This window comes from Silene latifolia, chromosome 8 (genome assembly GCF_048544455.1).
Source record: "Silene latifolia isolate original U9 population chromosome 8, ASM4854445v1, whole genome shotgun sequence".
Classification (NCBI taxonomy): Eukaryota; Viridiplantae; Streptophyta; class Magnoliopsida; order Caryophyllales; family Caryophyllaceae; genus Silene; species Silene latifolia.
Window position 1 is genome coordinate 74,223,659 of NC_133533.1, and position 20,629 is coordinate 74,244,287.

A 20,629-nucleotide genomic window follows, 5' to 3' on the forward strand; every position below is an offset into this window, starting at 1 on the left:
ATGGAAACCTTTTGCGACTATTGTGATGCAATCTCTCAAACCGGTGTGACTCAAGACCAAATTAGATGGGTCTTATTTCCTTTTTCTCTAATCGACACCGCGAAACAATGGTTGAAGGGCCTTGACAAGGCCACTCTCGGAATAGATTCTTGGAAGAAGTTGGCTCTAGCTTTCTACAAAAAATTCTACCCACCGGAAAAGACTAACATGCTAAGAGCTCAAATTACGGGTTTTAAGCAAAGGGATGAAGAATCTTTGTATGAAGCTTGGGAGCGGTTCAAGGGAATTTGTCGCTCATGTCCTCACCATGGACTTAGCGAATGGTTTTTGGTACAACAATTTTGGAACGGTTTATATGAGGATTCAAGGAACATTCTTAATATGGGATCAAATGGAATGTTCACCGAAGTTGATGACAATCAAACATGGAACAAGATTGAGGAAATGGCGGTCCATAACTCACAATATAGTAGACCTCGCAAGGCTACTAGAGGAGGAAAGCATGAAGTGGACTCCGTTACTGAATTGGGTGCTCAACTTAGTGCTCATATTGACACAATCAATTTAAAGTTTGAAAAAGCTATGGCTAGACTTGAAGAAGTCTCAAAATCACCAAAGCATCATGTTAATGCCATGACGGCATCTTCATCAATCCCAAGTGGGATATGTGAGAATTGTGGAACTTTGGGACATGACCAAAGTGAATGTAGGGGAACAAATGAACAAGTGAATGCTTTCCAAGCATACAAGAGTGGTACCCCTTATTCCAACTATTACAATGAAAACACCAAATTCCATCCAAATCTCTCATACAAAAGCCAAAATGTTCAAAACCCTCAAACAACATACACTCCACCACCCATGAGAAACCAAAATCAAAGACCCTTTTACAATCAAAACCAAGGTTACCAAAATCAAAATCCATACAATCACCAAAATGACCAAGGTTTTGATGTCCAAAAAGCGGTCATCCAAATGCAAAAGAATCAACAAGAATTTTTCACTCAAATGCAAAAAGATAGCCAAGCAAAGGAAACCACCATCAACAACATCCTATCTCACACCAAGATGTTGGAAACACAATTGACTCAACTAGCATCTTCAAGCTCACAAAGACAAAAGGGGCAATTACCACCTCAAAGTAATCCCCCTAGACATGAAACGGTTAGTGCCATTCACTTGAGAAGTGGTACAAGGTATGAAGCACCAAAGAAGCAAGTTGAGGATGAAGTTGTGGAAGCTAGTGATAAGGAATAAATTGTGCAAAACTCCAAAGATGGAGAATCATCAAAAGAAGAAAGTTCAAAGAAAAATGAAGACAAGGTCAAGGAGAAGGAGCCCATTGAGATTAGACTTCCTTTTCCAAGTCGTCAAGCCAAGCCCAAATTTGATGATCAACTTGGAAAGTTCATGGAAATTGTGAAGAATTTGGAAGTCTCAATTCCTTTCACGGAATTAATAAATCACGTGCCGGCCTATGCGAAATACATGAAAGATATCCTCACAAAGAAGAAGTCAATCCGGAAACTTGAGACTATGGCCTTCACTAAGGTGAGTAGTGCAATACTTCAAGGGAGTTCACCTCCAAAACTAAAGGATCCGGGAAGCTTCTCAATACCGTGTACCATCGGCGACACAACGATCAACAAAGCCTTATGTGATCTAGGGGCTAGTGTGAGTGTCATGCCGTACTCGGTGAGTAAAAGGTTGGGGATGGGAGAGCTTAAATGCACCAACATCACTCTCCAAATGGCCGATAGATCGACGAAGACACCATTAGGGATATGGGAAGATGTCCCCGTACGAATTGGGAAGTTTTTCATCCCGGTAGACTTTGTCATTGTTGATATGGAGGAAGATTCCAAAATTCCAATCATTCTAGGAAGACCTTTCCTACACACCGCGGGTGCGGTGATTGATGTGAAACATGGTGAGCTCACTCTAGAAGTGGGAGATGAAAGCATAACCTTTAATCTTGACAAGACTATGAGAGCTCCTCGTTTGCATTAACCATGTTTCATGATTGATCATTATAGCCGAAAGGATGAGAGGAAGAAATCGGAACTCCAATGGAAGAAGAAAATTGAAGATGCTCCATTCAAAGAGCAAGTGAATTATGACAAGGAGAGCTTGCAAAGCTCATCAAAATCAATCAAAGAAGAAGAGGATGGCCTCATTGACCAAGAGAAGAAATTGGGAGAGTTGTCTCCATCAAATCAAGAGATTTTCAATGATCAACTTAATGAAGTTTGTGGTCTTTGGGACGACGAATTTGAAGGGATTTTTAATCCCTACATTGGTAATGCCATCGATCAAGACCGACAACAAGGGCCAAAGTCTATTGAAGAGCTCTATAACAATAATGAACAAGCTTTTGATTACTTTTTCAAGGTGTTGAGCAACATCAACAACACCTTGAACATGCCCCCTTGACATCTCATCAAGAATGAGAGTTTGGTGGAGTCCTCCCTAAACCACCATTTGTAAATATTTCTAACTCCCTAACTCGCATTTCAATTCTTGTATTGCATTTTTGTCATCTTTGGATTTTTATTTACTTTGATCAAGATAATTGTCATGTTTGAGAGAAGTGAGGGAGGGACTAATAATTTCAATTGATGTGTAGTGCTCTAGCTTAGTGTGGGGATGTCAATTGCCTAGGCTATCCATGCCTTAGTAGTGCCCCACAATGAAGAACACAAGATTTAACGAAGAATGGAAGAATGATAAGGGATATACTTTGTACACGGATGGAACTGAATCCGGGTACAAAGGGGTAGAATCCGAGCGGATTCAGGAAAATCCGCCCGTCTTCATGCAATCCGAGCGTACTGGGTTGAAGACGCACGTCCCTATAAGCTGAAATATTGAGAATCCGGGCGTCTTGGACTGAAATCCGCCCGTCTCTGGAAATCCGTCCGTCTTGGAATGAAGACGCCCGTCTTCTCTGCTGAGGAAAACAAGAAAAATTTCCTGGACTCAAATCCGTCCGTCTTCTGAAGAATCCGCCCGTCCCGTATCAATCAAATCCGAGCGTCTTCTCTTAAATACGCCCGTCTTTAGGCGAGTTTTATCAAACCCAGAAAGTGCAAAATCCGCCCGTATTGGGCAGAAACCGCACGGATTGCCCCTACAGTTTGAATTTTCCGGTCTTTATAAAATCCCTCCACCTTCATTTATTCATTCATTCATTCATAACACTACTTCAAAACATCAAAACCCTCATCCTCTCCATCACAAAAACAAAATTCCTCAACTACATTCACCAAAATCAAATCAAATCATCCTTCTAACAACAAATCAATCACTCCTTTTTCAATAAAAATCAAAACCAAGCACAAAATCTTCAACCTTTGAGTCGATTTTTGAATTCATAAAGGCAAAGCCTTTCACCTTTAAATCGATTTGGGTACACTACAAATTGAAGATTTTTCATTCTTTTCTTGGTTAATTCATCAAATAGCAAGGACTAAGGGGGCAACAAAGGCAACAAAGGCAACAAAAGCACCAAAGACACTTTCACAAAGGCAAAAGGCTCTTCAAGCAAAGAAAGCATTAGCTATGGTGGTAGAAACCCCAAACTTGGAAGTGCAACAACAACAACAACCTTCTATGGGAGCAACAACCTCTTCTACTCCGGAAATCGATCAACTTTTGCATTATCCGGAGGTAACTTTTATTTCCAAAACCCATAGAGATACTTTTGCCAAGTTTGCTAGGAAATCATTTCAATCCACCAAATTTATTTGTGAAGACACCTTGGAAAAGTTGGGTGTCCTTGAGCAAACTAGAGCCTTTTTCAAAGCCATGGGGTTAGAGAAATTGTTTGAATCAAAAGAATTGACATACCCCTCCCTTACCTTGGAATTTTTGAGTTCTTTTAAAGTCACTAAAGTTGAGAGTAGGGAGAATCTCGAGTTTCCTCTAGCTAATGTTAGTAGACGCATTTCCTTTAGGGAATTAGGTGAAATCTTGGGTCTTAGTGATGAACCGAGTTATTTTAAGAATTATGGAAAGTATGACCCCGACCCTCTTTGGGAGGCAATTTCCGGAAGGAAATTTGAGGATTTTCATGCAAGTCGTGCTCTTTTAGTCCACCATCCGGGCATAAGGGTATGGCACAAGGTCATAGGAAACACCATTATTGCAAGGAAAGATACCAACCATTTCACCAAACTTGATTTTATTCTTCTTGAATCGGCTTTGAACATTGGAAGACTACACACCAAGCCTTTCAACTCTTTGAGGCTTTTGGTAGATAGATGGCTCAACATTGATTGTGGGAAGAAAGGCACTACCGTTATTGTCAATGGCGGCCTAGTCACTATCCTAGCTAAGTACTTTGATCCTAACTTCAACAAGGATAACAAGTATAAAGCAAAGGAGGGTGGTCATCTTGTTGATTTGCATACTATGATACACAAGTACAAGTGGTTTGCCCATAACCCTCTTGACACCAAGTATGGATGACTCACTAGTGAAGCTAGATCGTTCACTTTGCCTTCAAAGATTTGTCGTCTAAGCGTCCACCGGACCAATTATCTACTTCCCCTTTCTAAAGAGGCCGAGTATATTATCCAACAACAAAAGGGTGAACTTGAAATGCCCTCCTCTTCCATTGTCAGACCACCTTACCCCTTTGAGTATCAAGAGTTCAAGCCGGAAGGAGTTGAAGCTAGATATGATTATTTGACTCTTCTCATGCAAGCAATGCACAAACAAGCCTTTGAGGATCGGAAAAATGCTTACTTGGCTCAATATCCACCCCTCCTACACTTAGCTAGGCAAGGACTACTTGATCCATCATATCCTTTGCCTAGTTGGGCGGATAGAGAAGTCCTATTTCCGGGTGCATCTAGGGTCGTTTCGGGTGACAATGAGGTTGTTGGTAATGAAGAGGTTGATGATAACATTGGTGAAGAAGCAAGTGAAGAAGGAGAAAAGGATGATGAGCAAGGTGAAGAAGAAAGTGAAGAAGCAAATGAAGAGGGAAGTGGCAATGTGACCACTTCTAATGAGGAAAGTGATGATGGTGATGATATGATGGAAGGTTAGCAAGCCTTGGAGGCTCCTACCCTTTCATGGTTTGTCTATTTCTCTCTTTGTTTTAATTATTTTCTTGATCATTGTTGGAGTAGTCCTAGCACCATAGAGGACTCACACCTCGGTACCATTGAGGTGCTCTCATTTTATTGTTCCCCTTTTCAAAATCCAAAATGACAAATTAGTTCCATGCATTGCATAGTGTGTGCATGAACTACACCCATCCTTGGACATTAGCAATAGTGTCTAACTCGGTTTGGGGAAGTTAATGCATACACAACGGGAGGTAATCTAAATTATCCTCTCCGTCATAACAAAAACCATGCATCATGTAGTGTAGCCTAGTATAGATTGCATTTAGTGTAGAAATCATGCATCATCTTTGCATAATTTCCATCATTTTGGCCATTGAGGACAATGCCCATATTAGTGTGGGGATGGGAATTCTAACATTTAACTCTTATTCAAAAAAATCCAAAAAAATTGAAAAAGTTCGAAAATCATAAAAATTTGAAAATTGAAAACCCAAAAACATGTTTATTTCCTTTTGTAGTCTTGTGTATATATTGTTTTGTATATATTGTGTTTGTTCTATCCTTGTTCACATTGATTGACTACGCCACATCCGAGACATGAGGATAATGAAGACCGCATGGTATGATCTTTCCAATCTCCTTTTTCCTCTTTATGTTAATGACTATGTGGCTTTATTTTGATTGATGCGGTATAACAATGTGAACTTAGGACTTGCATTTAGTTTATATGTCATATTAGTTAATAGAATCACTTGCATTAGGATGTTTATATTAGTTGCATCATGGCATGTAGTTGCATGATTAGAAAAGTTTTGAAAAATGCCTAATTAGGAACTTTGACAAGAGCAACTAAGCCATTACAAATACTTGTTCAACTTAAGACTTTGCCTACTAGAATGGTTGTAAAACACCCTAGATAGTGTCATACTAGTATCTTTTGACCCATGACCCAAGGCCTAGTCAAGGGTTTGCATGTGAGTCACCTATCCAACCCCGTGATGCGATGTGGACTTGGTTAACTTGTCTAGGTGACCTTGATTGACCTTGTGGTAAGGCAACCCAAAAATATTTTCTATCAATAAGTTTGAAGTGCTCATTTCAAGGAATTTTGTCATGTGGAAGTAATTTAATGCCAAGGAAACCTCAAATGTTATGAATTGTTGAATGTTGAGAAATTTTAAGTTGTTTTGATGAAGGCATACCACTTCGATGTGCTTTGGAGCGGGATCCATTGAATTGGGCCCCCACACGGTTGTGAATTCGGCCGCCCAGAGACAGAGTGACTATCACCCCGAAAAGCTATTGTCTAGAGGTTAACCGGTTGCCTAATAAGCGATTGGCGAAAGCAAAGGACACTAGCCCGGAAGGGACAAACCCCATCTTAAATTTTTGAAATGTTAAAGTGAAATGAGGACAATTTTTAATACTAGTCATATCCACCCGTTGTGTATAAAGATTTGAGCATTTCATTCCCAAAAAGCCTTTTGTCAAGCCACTTTGTCGAGCTTGGGACGATCCATGACCTTTTCTTTTGTAGAGAATTCGAGACTTGTCATGTCATATGCCACTAGCATCATAGGGATCATCATTCCACCACCATCCGATCGCTCTTGACGAAAGCATTTGGAAATTGAGGACGAAAGTAGTCTAGTTTAACACCATTTGGAGGTGATTTAGTGCCATCCTCTTAGCCTTAGTAATTTGTTGAACTAGTATTTGTGAAAGATTACATGCTCTTAAATTTGTATCCATTATGTGATTTTGTATGCTTAATGTTTGGATGTGTCGCCATTTTGGCAAGACCCACCTTGCCTTGCACGAAGGCATCCTACCTCATGGTTGTCTTGTTGTGAGTTGAAGGGGCGGAGTGAGACCCGCTAATTGTCTCATATCGGCTATGTTATTAGGTTAGTTTAAATAATGGTCCTAGTCTTTGTCACCTCTTTACTCGGGACGAGCAAAGGTTCGGTTTGGGGATATTTGATGTGACCATAATTAGCGCATTTTTAGCCCCCGAATTAGCCTTGTTCCCATGCTTTTTAGTGCATATTTGGGTCATTTATTATCTTTAGTTCTTTGTTTTGCATATTCTTTGAGATTTTGATCCCTTGGTAGGAAAGGAGTAAGAATCTTGCATTTTCATGGCAAAACGAGACTAAATTGATCGAATTCAATGACCAAGCATCAAGGAGAGACAAGATTAGAAGGCCTTTGTACATATGATAGTAGATGAGCAATGTTGAGAAAGGATCCTTGAGTCCCCAAGGAATTTATGAAGAAAAGGGAAGAAAAGGGAAGAAAACAAGAAGAAGCCTTGCTGAGGCACAATCCGTGCGGATTGTCTACAATCCGGCCGTCCTCCACCTGCACAATCCGTGTGGTTTTCCACCAAGACGCTCAGATTCCATCACCACAATCCGCCCGGATTCTCTTGAATCCGCTCGGGTTCCTTCGCCAGAATCCGCCCGTCCCGACCCTAATCCGCTCGGATTCCTCTACAGCGCGATTTCCTCTTCTCCAAGCTACAAAGAAAGAAGCCCTTCCTTCGAAAAATACCGGCTCCTCCCTGCTCAATCTAAAAAGTGTAATTACTAGTTTAGCCCTTAGTTAACCCTAATGCATCCCCCTAATTTCCACTATAAATACCCCATTAGTCTAATTAGAAGAGCATGTTCTTCTTATCAATAATTAGAGTAGTTAATATTAATCAAATCTCTCTTTAGTTTTGTAATCAACAATTAATCAAGTTCTAATACAAGTTTTATTTCCTTAATCTCTCTTTTGTTCATCCTTTATTTTGGGTAATTGAAGATTATTTGGGTTATTATTGGGAGATTGACAACCTCTCAATCAAGCATCAAGTACTTCTTTTATCTTTGCTTTATTATTGGAATCATTAGTAGGTATAATTCTCTTAATCCCTTTTTAATTATTGTTAATTACTTTTATTTATTCATCATGTTTCATTTTGTGGGTATGATTGAAAACCTTGCTAGCATGATCAACATGATAATGAGTGAGTAGTCTCTTAGCTAGGGTTAATGGGTGATTAGGGGAAACCAACATGGAGAATGATTCATGCTTAAATTAATATTCTTTCATGTTTTATTTGCTTGCTTGTTTTGATCTCAACTCATGCACATGTTATATTTGATGAAATGCTAAGCCTATGAATCCTTGCATTTACCACCATCTCCTATCTTTTCAATGAGACTTGTAAGACATAACCCAACTCGAGTCTCATTAGACCATGCATGTTATTGAGTATGGAAGATTAAGTCGACTTGTAGGTGTTGTACAATCTAATCGATTCGGCTCCGGGACCCAAACTTTCCTAGGATTGTAAGATATAACCCAACTCAATCCATTACAACAATAATTGCTTGCTTATAATTTGAGAACATGTTTGTATGATCAATTCCCATGATTACCCTATGGTCCCATGACACCCTAGTGGTTTTTAATCAATTGTTTACACCCCTTTAATTCATCTTATTTGTTTATTTTCATTGCTATTTTAGTTAGTGACTTTCTACATCAACCCAAATTGTGACACCCCTAAGACACCACTAGTTACAATAGAAATCTTATTTCAATACCCGTCCCTTGGGATCCGACCTTTACTTGCCTCTTTACAAATTGTAGAGTTGTTTGTGAAGCTATAAATTGTGTTTTGATTCGGACGTGACCCAACGACCACACCTTTAAATTGTGAACACGAAACGGACCGATCAGGAGGTCAGAACAACAATGGTGGGGGCAACCGCAATGGCGGTAATTCTTATCAGAAACCAGCTACGAACACCAACAACCAGGGGTCGGGTGCTAAACCGGCTACTTCAGCTAGTAGTGTCCAGGGAGGTGGGCAGAAGACCAGTGGAAAGCTGTTTATGATGGAGAAGAAAGCAGCTGAGGACGACGCTCATGTTATCACTGGTACTTTCCTTGTTAATGGTGTTTATACCTTTGTTTTGTTTGATTCGGGGGCATCACAGTCGTTTGTATCTTCGAGTCATGTTAAACAGTTGGGTCTGAGAGAATATGAGTCTGTAAGAGAGGAAGTTTTTATACCTTCGGGTGAGTCTGTATCGTGTGGGAGGTTGTATAGAGATGTATCCATGATAGTTGGGCAAGTTGATCTACCTGTAGACTTGCTAGAGTTTCCTTTAGACGGTTTTGAGATGATAGTCGGGATGGATTGGTTAGGAAAGTACAAGGCTAAGATAGACTGTCATCAAAAGAAAGTGTCTCTGAGAGGTCCTAAGGGCATTAGTGTGTCTTATCGTGGGTTTGTTGTCAAACCCAAAGTTAAGTTGATTGCAGTTGTGACCTTGAAGTCCTATATGAGGAAGGGGTGCCCATTGATCTTGTGCCATGTGAGAGATGACAGAATGGAGAGTCCGACAGTTGAGCAGATACCAGTTGTGGGGGAGTTTCCAGATGTCTTTCCAGAGGAGATACCGGGGTTGCCACCGAAGAGGGAGATAGATTGCAGTGTTGAGCTGAAACCGGGGACGGGGCCAATCTCTAAGGCACCGTACCGGATGGGTCCTATGGAGTTAGAGGAGCTCAGGAAGCTGTTAGATGATCTGATTGAGAGGGGATACATTAGATCTAGTATATCACCGTGGAGAGCACCAGTTCTGTTTGTGAAAACGAAAGATGGGAGCCTGAGGTTGTGCATAGATTACAGGGAGCTGAATAGAGTGACGATGAAGAACAAGTATCCTTTGCCAAGGATAGATGACCTGTTTGATCAGTTGAGTGGTGCAGCAGTCTTTTTGAAGATTGATTTGAGGTCGGGGTACCATCAGGTGAAGATTAGAGAGGAGGACATACCAAAGACAGCTTTCACGTCGAGGTATGGCCATTATGAGTATGTGGTGATGCCGTTTGGGTTATCTAATGCACCAGCTATGTTTATGGACTTGATGAACAGAGTCTTCAGTCAGTTTTTGGACAAGTTTGTGGTGGTTTTCATAGATGACATCTTAGTTTTTTATAAGACTAAGGAGGAGCATGAGGAGCATCTCAGGATTGTGTTGCAGACCTTGAGGGAGCATGAGTTGTATGCCAAGTTGTCCAAGTGTGAGTTCTGGTTAGAGAAAGTTGCCTTTCTGGGGCATGTGATTTCAAAGGAAGGGGTAGCTGTGGATCCTGCAAAGATTGAGGCAGTTACCAAGTGGAAACCACCAAAGAATGTAGCTGAGATCAGGAGTTTCTTGGGTTTAGCTGGATATTATCGACGGTTCGTGAAAGATTTTTCCAAGATTGCTAGACCTATGACAGCTTTGATGAGGAAAGAGAACAAGTTTCGTTGGGATGAGAGTTGTTAGCCGGCGTTCCAAACATTAAAGGAGCATTTGACTACATCTCCCATCTTAGCATTGCTTGAAGGGAGTGAGAACTTTGAAGTGTATACATATGCTTCAAAGAATGGTTTGGGATGTGTGTTGATGCAAAATGGTAGAGTGATTGCCTATGCTTCTAGGCAATTGAAGCCTTATGAGGAGAATTATCCTACACACGATCTGGAGTTGGGTGCAGTTGTGTTTGCTCTCAAGATTTGGAGACATTACCTATATGGGGCGACCTTTAAGGTATTTTCAGATCACAAGAGTCTCAAGTACATCTTCACTCAAAAGGAGTTGAACATGAGACAGAGGAGGTGGATGGAGCTGATTGGCGATTATGACATGGGTATTATCTACCATGAAGGGAAGGCCAATGTAGTTGCAGATGCTTTGAGTAGGAAGAGTGTACATTCTTTGTGCACAGCTATATCATTGATGAGATTGAGAGATGAGGTTGGGAGGTTTGGGATACATATGATCCAGAAAGGGGATGCCATGGGAGATTTGACGGTGCAGCCTGATCTTTATGATGATATTCGCGGTAAACATGAGTTGGATCCCAAGATGGTGGAGTGGAGAGCTGGAGTAGAGAAAGGGACAGTGTCTCGATTCTCTATTCATACAGATGGTAGTTTGAGGTTTGATGGGAGGTGGTGTGTTCCTAATGACGAGGAGCTGAAAAAGACAATCATGACAGAGGCTCATTGTACACCATACTCGGTACATCCAGGTGGTGACAAGCTATATAAGGATTTAAAGAAGACTTTCTGGTGGCCTGGGATGAAGAAAGAAACAGCTGAGTTTGTGGCCTGTTGTTTGACATGTCAGAGAGTTAAAGGGGATCAGCGACGACCACAAAGTAAGATTCAGTCTTTAGAGGTACCTGAGTGGAAGTGGGAGTCCATCTCTATGGATTTTATCGTGGGTTTGCCGAAGAGTCAGCATGGTAACAACATGATATGGGTTATAGTGGATCGACTGACCAAGTCAGCTCATTTTGTGCCAATGAAAGATACATGGACTAAGGCACAATTGGCTATGGCTTATCGAAAGAATATGCTGAGATTACATGGGTTGCCTAAAGATATAGTATCTGACAGAGATTCGAGGTTTATCTCAAGGTTTTGGAAAGAGTTGCAGGAGTTTTTGGGAACGACATTGAAGATGAGTACAACATTTTATCCTGCGACAGATGGTCAGACAGAGAGGACAATCAAGACTCTTGAGGATATGTTACGAGCTTGTGTGATGGATTTTGGTGGTAGCTGGGAACAGAGGTTAGATTTGATTGAGTTTTCTTACAACAACAGCTATCACACCAGTATTGGCATGCCGCTATTCGAGGCTTTATATGGGAGGAGATGTAAGAGTCCAATTTGTTGGGACGACAGTGCTGAGGCAGTGGTTCTAGGACCAGAGATGGTACATGAGATGGTTGAGCAGATTAAGCTGATCAGGGAGAGGATGAGAGCGGCTCAGGATAGACAAAAGAGTTATGCAGATCTACATCGCTGGGATATAGAGTTTCAGGTTGAGGACAAGGTTCTTCTGAAAGTGTCTCCTATGCGTGGGGTCATGAGATTTGGTAAGAAAGGCAAGCTGAGTCAGAAGTTCATAGGACCTTATGAGATCTTAGACCGGGTAGGAGAGGTTGCTTATCGGTTGGCCTTACCGTCTGCTTTGGAAAGGGTACATAATGTGTTTCATGTTTCTCAGCTGCGGAAGTATGTGAGTGATCCGTCACATGTGTTAGAGGCGGAGAACATAGAGTTAGATGAGTCCTTGTCTTATCTTGAGGTGCCTAAACAGATTCTTGACCGGAAGGTTAGGAAGACTAGACATGGTGAGACGGTCTTACTTAAGATTCTTTGGTCTAATCATGAGGTTGAGGAAGCTACATGGGAGGCAGAGGAGGCCATGAGAGAGCGCTATCCGTTCCTTTTTGATCAGGTATGTATGGTTACGGGGACGTAACCTTGTTTCTTTTAGGGGGGTAGGAGATGATCGCGAAGAGTTTTTGCATCTTTTTATGTTGTCTTTGGTATAGATAGTAGTGGTTTGAGTCGGGTTGAGTTGGTTGGTAGTATGTGTCGGAGTTTTTATGTTGAGTTTTGTTTTTGTTGTTGGAGAGGGTTAGTGTGTTTTTGTTTTATTGTGGTTTGAACTTCGCGGACAAAGTTCTTTTTAAGGAGGGAATAATGTAATACTACGGTTTTATGAGTCTCTGGGTACTCTATCGAGTGGGGCTTACTGTAACACCCCTGATTTTCGGCTAAATTAAAACTAACTTTTAAATACAAAACTGCCCGAAATACAAGGATATTATAATTAATATACAAAGTCTCTTATTACAAATCTCTTTTACATAATAAAATATAAAGTAAGACAAAACTTTTCCAAAGTTTGAAATAAAATCTCCACTTGAAATAAAATCCTTTTGAACTGCAGCGGAAGTCACCTGAAAATAAAATCAGAAGATAGAAAGGAACTACCCCCATGACGAGTAGCCCAAAAGGGAGAAAACACGTCAGCCGAAAATCTGAGTAACAGATAATACCTCAATATAAGCAGAATAGTTTTTTGTCATGGCGAGGAAACAAAGACATGTAAAAATAAAAATAAACATAGAGAATAATAAAAAAACACTCCCCATAAACTAATCTAACCTCATACTAATTACATACTATTATTTTAATATAATACTAGTTTCTCGCCTCCATAAATAACCAAGTCTCAGCTCATAACTCCGTCTTACTCATTACTCTGTCTCATAATATAAATACTCCAAAGTAACCAAGTATCGTATTCTCATCGTCGAACCTAAGTCAAGGACAAGGGGTGAATGAATAGGCGGATAAACCGCGAAACAATATTTCCATCTCAATATCAATTTCAAACTCATAAAACATATATAACTCAATAACCAGGGTCACTCCGGACCGTAAAATACAATATGGCACAACGACCCCATATCTTAATACCAGTAACCAATATCCATCTCAATTTCAATATCAATATCGTCAAAGGTTCAAAGAACCGTGCTCAACACTTAGAGTAGAACTCTAAGCTACTCACCCACGAGTCAAGGTCAAAGGAAACGACAAATAAAATACAATACCAACCATCTAATATCTCAATCCTCCCTAATTCAATTTCTGCTCAACCAGACCAACAGTCTCAATATCTTGCTTTACTAACACAAAAGTAAATAATTAAAGCTCTAAGTCATTGCCCTTACTTGGAAATCATACGTACAAGATCAATTATCATCTATTCATCTCCATAACAACTATCCTCTTTATTGTACCAGGTATTTCAATCTCCAAACTTCAAAAGTAGCTCACTTACACAAATAGAATAACTTACACGCCAACCCGTCTTACAAGATTAAGATACTATAATAAAATTCATATACATACTACTATTATTTCATTAATAAGAGAAAGTCAATATAACACATATAAAAGTTACACATATAAATCATGAAGACAATTTCAATTAACACATATCATACAACCTCGATCAATAGTAATAATATTAGGATCGGTAGAATCGTGTTACCTTAAACTCGATATCAATAACGCGCTAGAGGAATTGCTCACTAAATTCAGCCGACAACAATTTGAATAAAGAAAAAAAACGAGACAACGTTTATTGTTAGTATCATGGTAATCATATTAGGCTGCTTACGACAAAATATTGTGGTGATAGAAATTGATTGATGAAAAACATAAAGATTGTAGATAAAGGAGTGTAGGAGTATATGAGAAAAGCTGCAAAAGAAAGTTAGAATCATGCAGAGGGAAAACCTAGGGTTACCTATTAATAAGTAATAAATGGAAACTTGTAATTTATCATGGACTATACCCACAAAGATAATACGGGTCCGACTAAAAGAGCGCAACACACAATATTTTATAAAATAAAAGATAAAGTTTAATTTTTTTTTTATTAAAACTTATTTTAATATTTCATAAGACTAAAATATTTGGGATATTACAATCTTTCCCCCTAAAGAGGAACTTCGTCCCAAATGTTCGATTCGAAAAATTAAAACAAATTGAAAATTTGAGTGGTATAACATTCCACCCACCTTAAAAACAAAGTTCGTCCTCGATCTTAACAATTAAAATAATTGTTGACTCAAAAAAAAAAAATTGGAAAGGTTTTAAAAATGAAATCGGCGGTGTCAAGATGTGACGATCTCAACACCTGACTAAGAAAGAACCCGCTCTGATACCAATTGTAACACCCCTGATTTTCGTCTAAATTAAAACTAACTTTTAGATACAAAACTAGCCGAAATACAAGGATATTATAATTAGTATACAAAGTCTCTTATTACAAATCTCTTTTACATAATAAAATATAAAGTAAGACAAAACTTTTACAAAGTTTGAAATAAAATCTCCACTTGAAATAAAATCCTTTTGAACTGCAACGGAAGTCACCTGAAAATAAACTCAGAAGATAGAAAGGAACTACCCCCATGACGAGTAGCCCAAAAGGGAGAAAACACGTCAGCCGGAAAGCTGAGTAACAGATAATACCTCAATATAAGCAGAATAGTTTTTGGTCATGGCGTGAAAACAAAGACATATAAAAATAAAAATAAACATAGAGAATAATTAAAAACACTCCCCACAAACTAATCTAACCTCATACTAATTCCATACTATTCTTTTAATATAATACTTGTTTCTCGCCTCCATAAATAACCAAGTCTCAGCTCATAACTCTGTCTTACTCATCACTCTGTCTCATAATATAAATACTCCAAAGTAACCAAGTATCGTATTCTCATCGTCGATCCTAAGTCAAGAACAAGGGGTGAGTGAAGTGGCGGATAAACCGCGAAACAATATTTCCATCTCAATATCAATTTCAAACTCATAAAACATATATAACTCAATAACCATGATCACTCCAGACCGTAAAATTCAATATGGCACAACGGCCCAATATCTTAATACCAGTAACCAATATCCATCTCAATTTCAATATCAATATCGTCAAAGGTTCAAAGAACCGTGCTCAACACTTAGAGTAGAACTCTAAGCTACTCACCCACGAGTCAAGGTCAAAGGAAACGACAAATAAAATACAATACCAACCATCTAATTTCTCAATCCTCCCTAATTCATTTTCTGCTCAGCCAAACCACGGTCTCAATATCTTGCTTTACTAACACAAAAGTAAATAATTAAAGCTCTAAGTCATTGCCCTTACTTGGAAATCATACGTACAAGATCAATTATCATCTATTCATCTCCATAACAACTATACTCTTAATTGTACCAGGTATTTCAATCTCCAAACTTCAAAAGTAGCTCACTTACACAAATAGAATAACTTACACACCAACCCGTCTTACAAGATTAAGATACTATAATAAAATTCATATATATACTACTATTATTTCATTAATAAGAGAAAGTCAATATAACACATATAAAAGTTACACATATAAATCATGAAGACAATTTCAATTAACACATATCATACAACCTCGATCAATAGTAATAATATTAGGATCGGTAGAATCGTGTTACCTTAAACTCGATATCAATAACGCGCTAGAGGAATTGCTCACTAAATTCAGCCGACAACAATTTGAATAAAGAAAAAGAACGAGACAACGTTTATTGTTGGTATCATGGTAATCATATTAGGCTGCTTACGACAAAATATTGTGGTGATAGAAATTGATTGATGAAAAACATAAAGATTGGAGATAAAGGAGTGTAGGAGTATATGGGAAAATCTGCAAAAGAAAGTTAGAATCATGCAGAGGGAAAACCTAGGGTTACCTATTAATAAGTAATAAATGGAAACTTGTAATTTATCATGGACTATACCCACAAAGATAATACGGGTCCGACTAAAAGAGCGCAACACACAATATTTTATAAAATAAAAGATAAAGTTTATTTTTTTTTTTTTATTAAAACTTATTTTAACATTTCATAAGACTAAAATATTTGGGATATTACAATCTTCCCCCCCCTAAAAAGGAACTTCGTCCCAGAAGTTTGATTCGAAAAATTAAAACAAATTGAAAATTTGAGTGGTATTACATTCCACCACCTTAAAAACAAAGTTCGTCCTCGAACTTAACAATTAAAATAATTGTTGACTCAAAAAAAAAAAATTGGAAAGGTTTTAAAAATGAAATCGGCGGTGTCAAGATGTGACGATCTCAACACCTGACCAAGAAAGAACCCGCTCTGATACCAATTGTAACACCCCTGATTTTCGGCTAAAAATTAAAACTAACTTTTACATACAAAACTAGCCGAAATACAAGGATATTATAATTTATATACAAAGTCTCTTATTACAAATCTCTTTTACATAATAAAATATAAAGTAAGACAAAACTTTTACAAAGTTTGAAAAAAATCTCCACTTGAAATAAAATCCTTTTGAACTGCAGCGGAAGTCACCTGAAAATAAAATCAGAAGACAGAAATGAACTACCCCCATGACGAGTAGCCTAAAAGGGAGAAAACACGTCAGCCGGAAATTTCATGATACCGAGACTCAGCCAACTACTTTTCAATCTTGCAAGATAAATTAGTTGGATTCTCGCGGTTTCACTCATGCACTCATAAGGGGTGAGATATATGTAAGATAGAAAGAATAAAGACATTCACTCAACTTATGAAACATGCATGCAATCTAATGTGATAGAAATTTCTCCAACTAATACGCATTCACAATAAAGACTAAGCACATGTATCAAGGACAATAAAGTGGCAAATGGGCAAGGGTATAGAAGTGCTTTGTGCCGAAACACGTATGGATATGTGAGGTTAAGACGGTAGTCGCAGCGTTAAACCAATAACCAAATCTAATAAAAATAATTATAACAACCTGAAGAGTTAAGAACGATTAACACCTAAGAGGGGGAGGGGGTGAATTAGGTGTACCTTTTAAAAATTTTATTCTTAACTTAGTTAATTAAATACTTTAAGCTAAGAATAAAGAAGTACAAGACTTGAGAAACTTAATTGAAGGTAAGTTCACAAGAAGGTACAACAGTTCTATGTCACGGTATAGGTGACTGTGACACAGAACTTGATTAGGTACATGCGAGAAATAGCAAAGTGGAAGAACGTAAAAGTAAATGAACAAACAAACGACATTTTAAAAATTGGTTCAGCCTCTACTCCGAGGCCTACGTCCAACCGTTATTTTATTGCTTGTTTAGAAATTTACTCAAACTTACTAAACCCCTTACAATGAAAATAACTCGCCAACCTACTCCGGTTGCACTCAAACTTAAAGCTACTCCGCTTCAAGAGTTTATGGGTTCTATCTCAAGGTGTTACAGAATCTTGAATCTCAAGAGTTCACTTGAATGAACATGGAGATTACAATGAAGATCTAACACGAGAATCATGGAACAAACTCATCATGTCACAAGATCAAATGAACCGATACTTGGAGGTTTTCTGACTTTTTCGAAAACAATTTTGAAGACTTAAAATCAGAAAAACGTTTTGCAAATACTTGAAGAACAAAGCTTTCAATGCACAAATGATTTGCAAGGTTTTTACAATAAATGCTTTGGAAGTCTTAAGAAATAAATGTGACTAAGACACTCTATTTATAGTGGATTTAGTCTTAGGTAAGTACACTTTGAAAAATTAAATCCAATATAAAAATGATAGCTTTGAGTGATGGTAAGTGTTAGACTTGTAGGCTTGGGGCTTAAGAAATCAGAAAACTTAAGCTTCTACACTCAACATGTGACAATTTACCGAAATAGCAAAAAGCCTTTCTTACTTTAGAAGTTTGACAAGTCTTCTTTGCCATTTTGGTAAAAGGTGTTTGCACAAATCTAGAGGCTTAGTCAAGTGGGCTTGTGACTCCAAAATTTCAGATTATTTTCAAGCTTTTGAAAATTCAAATGTTTAAGGTTTAAAGTTTGCAAAGTTTTAACACTTAAAAACATTTGGTCGAAATTCCTCCTCCGTATGATAGTATCAGAAACCACGGTACAACGTACCGTTGCATGGTTTTGCCATTACTTGACTTAAATGAGAATGTTACACTTACTCTTACATATATCGACTAAGGCTTTGGAAAGTATCATTGTCTTGACTTCTTTGATTGGCTTGATCATCTTGAATCATTTGTTGAAAGTCCATTTGATTGCTTTATTCACTAATTATGTCAACTAAGAGCAAACAATCAAATAACAAGGGGACTTGGCATCATCAATCCAATGTGTTCTAACAAATTCCCCCTTTGATGATGACAAGTCCAAACATGTGTGATATTCCCCCTTAGCCCATGGTTAGTCGGTCTTTGGGCAATTTCAACATAAACATACTTTATTAACATGATCAAGGTAGTCGAAAGGTGCAACATGCTTGGCCAAAGTAAAACATCTAATCATGGAAGCTAAGACATAATTAAGGTGGACGTTAGCCTAAGAGTTAGAAGATCACACATAGCATAATTAAACTACTTCCCCCTCTTGACATCGTCAAAGGAGGATAAAACACGTCCAAAAATCAAGCAACATGATTAAAACACACGCAAAGAGTTCAAGCAAGATAAAAACAAACAGCCGAAGGTGCAAGAGAGTGTCTTTTAAAAAACAACAAAGAGCCAAAGTTCATAAGGAGAGATGGGTTAAAGAGGCAAGAGTTTAGGAGGCATTCTGAAGACGTTCAAGGAGATCTTCATTCATGGTGCGAAGATCACCGACTTCATCCCTTAACTTGGGCTGTTCTTTGACCAACCGGTTCACAATTCCAAGGAGTTCATCCAACTTTGCTAACACCACACCCATTTCAACAGTAGAACCTGCTGTAGAACCGGACTGATTCTTCCTTTCCAATTTTCCATTCTTAATCTCCAAGTTCATCCGAGAAAGAAGGCCCGATGTCATTTCATCACTCAATTTCTCAATCGCAGGGCTTCCCTTCAACACTAACCCCTCCCTCATAAAAATGATCGAGAGCCACATACCATAAGGAACCACGGCATTTTTGTCAAAGTTGCCACTTTGGAACTCAGTGGACATCTCAAGAATTCGGTGAAACATAAGACGGGAAAGGTTAATTGGTATGTGCTTGACAATGTGATGGATTAGGAGCATGTCAAGGAGTGAACATCTCCCACGGCTATTGTTGGAAGGGACAAGGTTACGAAAAACCAGGTTAAAGATGAACCGGATGGGTGCGGTTAATTCAAAGGCATATATGTTGGTAGGGCCATCATTATCAAGAGGTCGAAGAACCTTCATGACCTGGGTAGAGGTAACCTCATCAACTTCACCCCAATCACGTTTTGGGAAGGAGGTAAGCCCGACATCACAAATATCCAGATGAGCAGCAAGTTGGTCAATGGTTAGGACAAAGGGTTTCTGATTTATAAAGGCTGAGAGAGTTCCAGATTCAACATCTACCTTGACTGTTGCATAGAATTGGATGATTTCGGACAAGTACATGGGACTATATTTGTCCAACAGATTCACCCAACCCTGTGCATACATAGCCTCTTTGAAGTATCTGAAAGCAAGAGATGTGTCATACCAGGATTTCTTATAGCGCCTTCCACTGTGAAAGCAACAAATCAGCATACCATGACATAGCTTGAAGATCTCCTCCGGGAGATCGAGAGAATTGAGATGGTTGAGGATATCATTCTTGAATGATTCGGCATATGGAGCAATAACAAGGTCCATGCATGTGTTGAGAGGCACCTTCTCCTCAATGATTTCATTCTCATCTATGCTCGGTAAATCCCGCTGATAACGAGCCCTTTTGGGTGCTTTGGATTTTGATCCGGATCCCCTTTTTCTTTGAGTAGCCTTGGGTTTTGGAGGGGATGCCTCCGGGGTCACATCCTCATCATCATCACCAAATATTTCAAGCATCTTCCTCTTGGACCGGGTTCGTGATGCGGGTTTTGAAAATAATGGGTCAAGCCCATCATCAAACACCACTGTGGCATCATCACGATCCTCAACATCAACAACTTCATAATCGATTTTTTCAGCATTGGAACCGATTTCCCTTTCAACATTGGAGGCCTCCGTTGCATCAATTTCACTCCTCTTATCCTTCTCTAAAGTGTCACTCACTAAATCTTTTAAGAGCACATCATCATCATTCTTTTCAACTGCAACATCACTATCCTCCTTCCTTTCCTTTCCGTTTGAATCCCTTTCATTTTTCT

The 20,629-nt window shown here is 38.8% G+C and overlaps 1 non-coding gene across 1 annotated transcript; it reads right to left on the reverse strand.

Annotated features, from left to right (window-relative positions):
* Window positions 1–207: 207 nt before the first annotated feature.
* Window positions 208–314, reverse strand: LOC141597558 (small nucleolar RNA R71). The gene has a single exon (XR_012522787.1). It is a non-coding gene; the product is annotated as a small nucleolar RNA R71 (small nucleolar RNA).
* Between the last annotated feature and the right edge of the window lie 20,315 nt (window positions 315–20,629).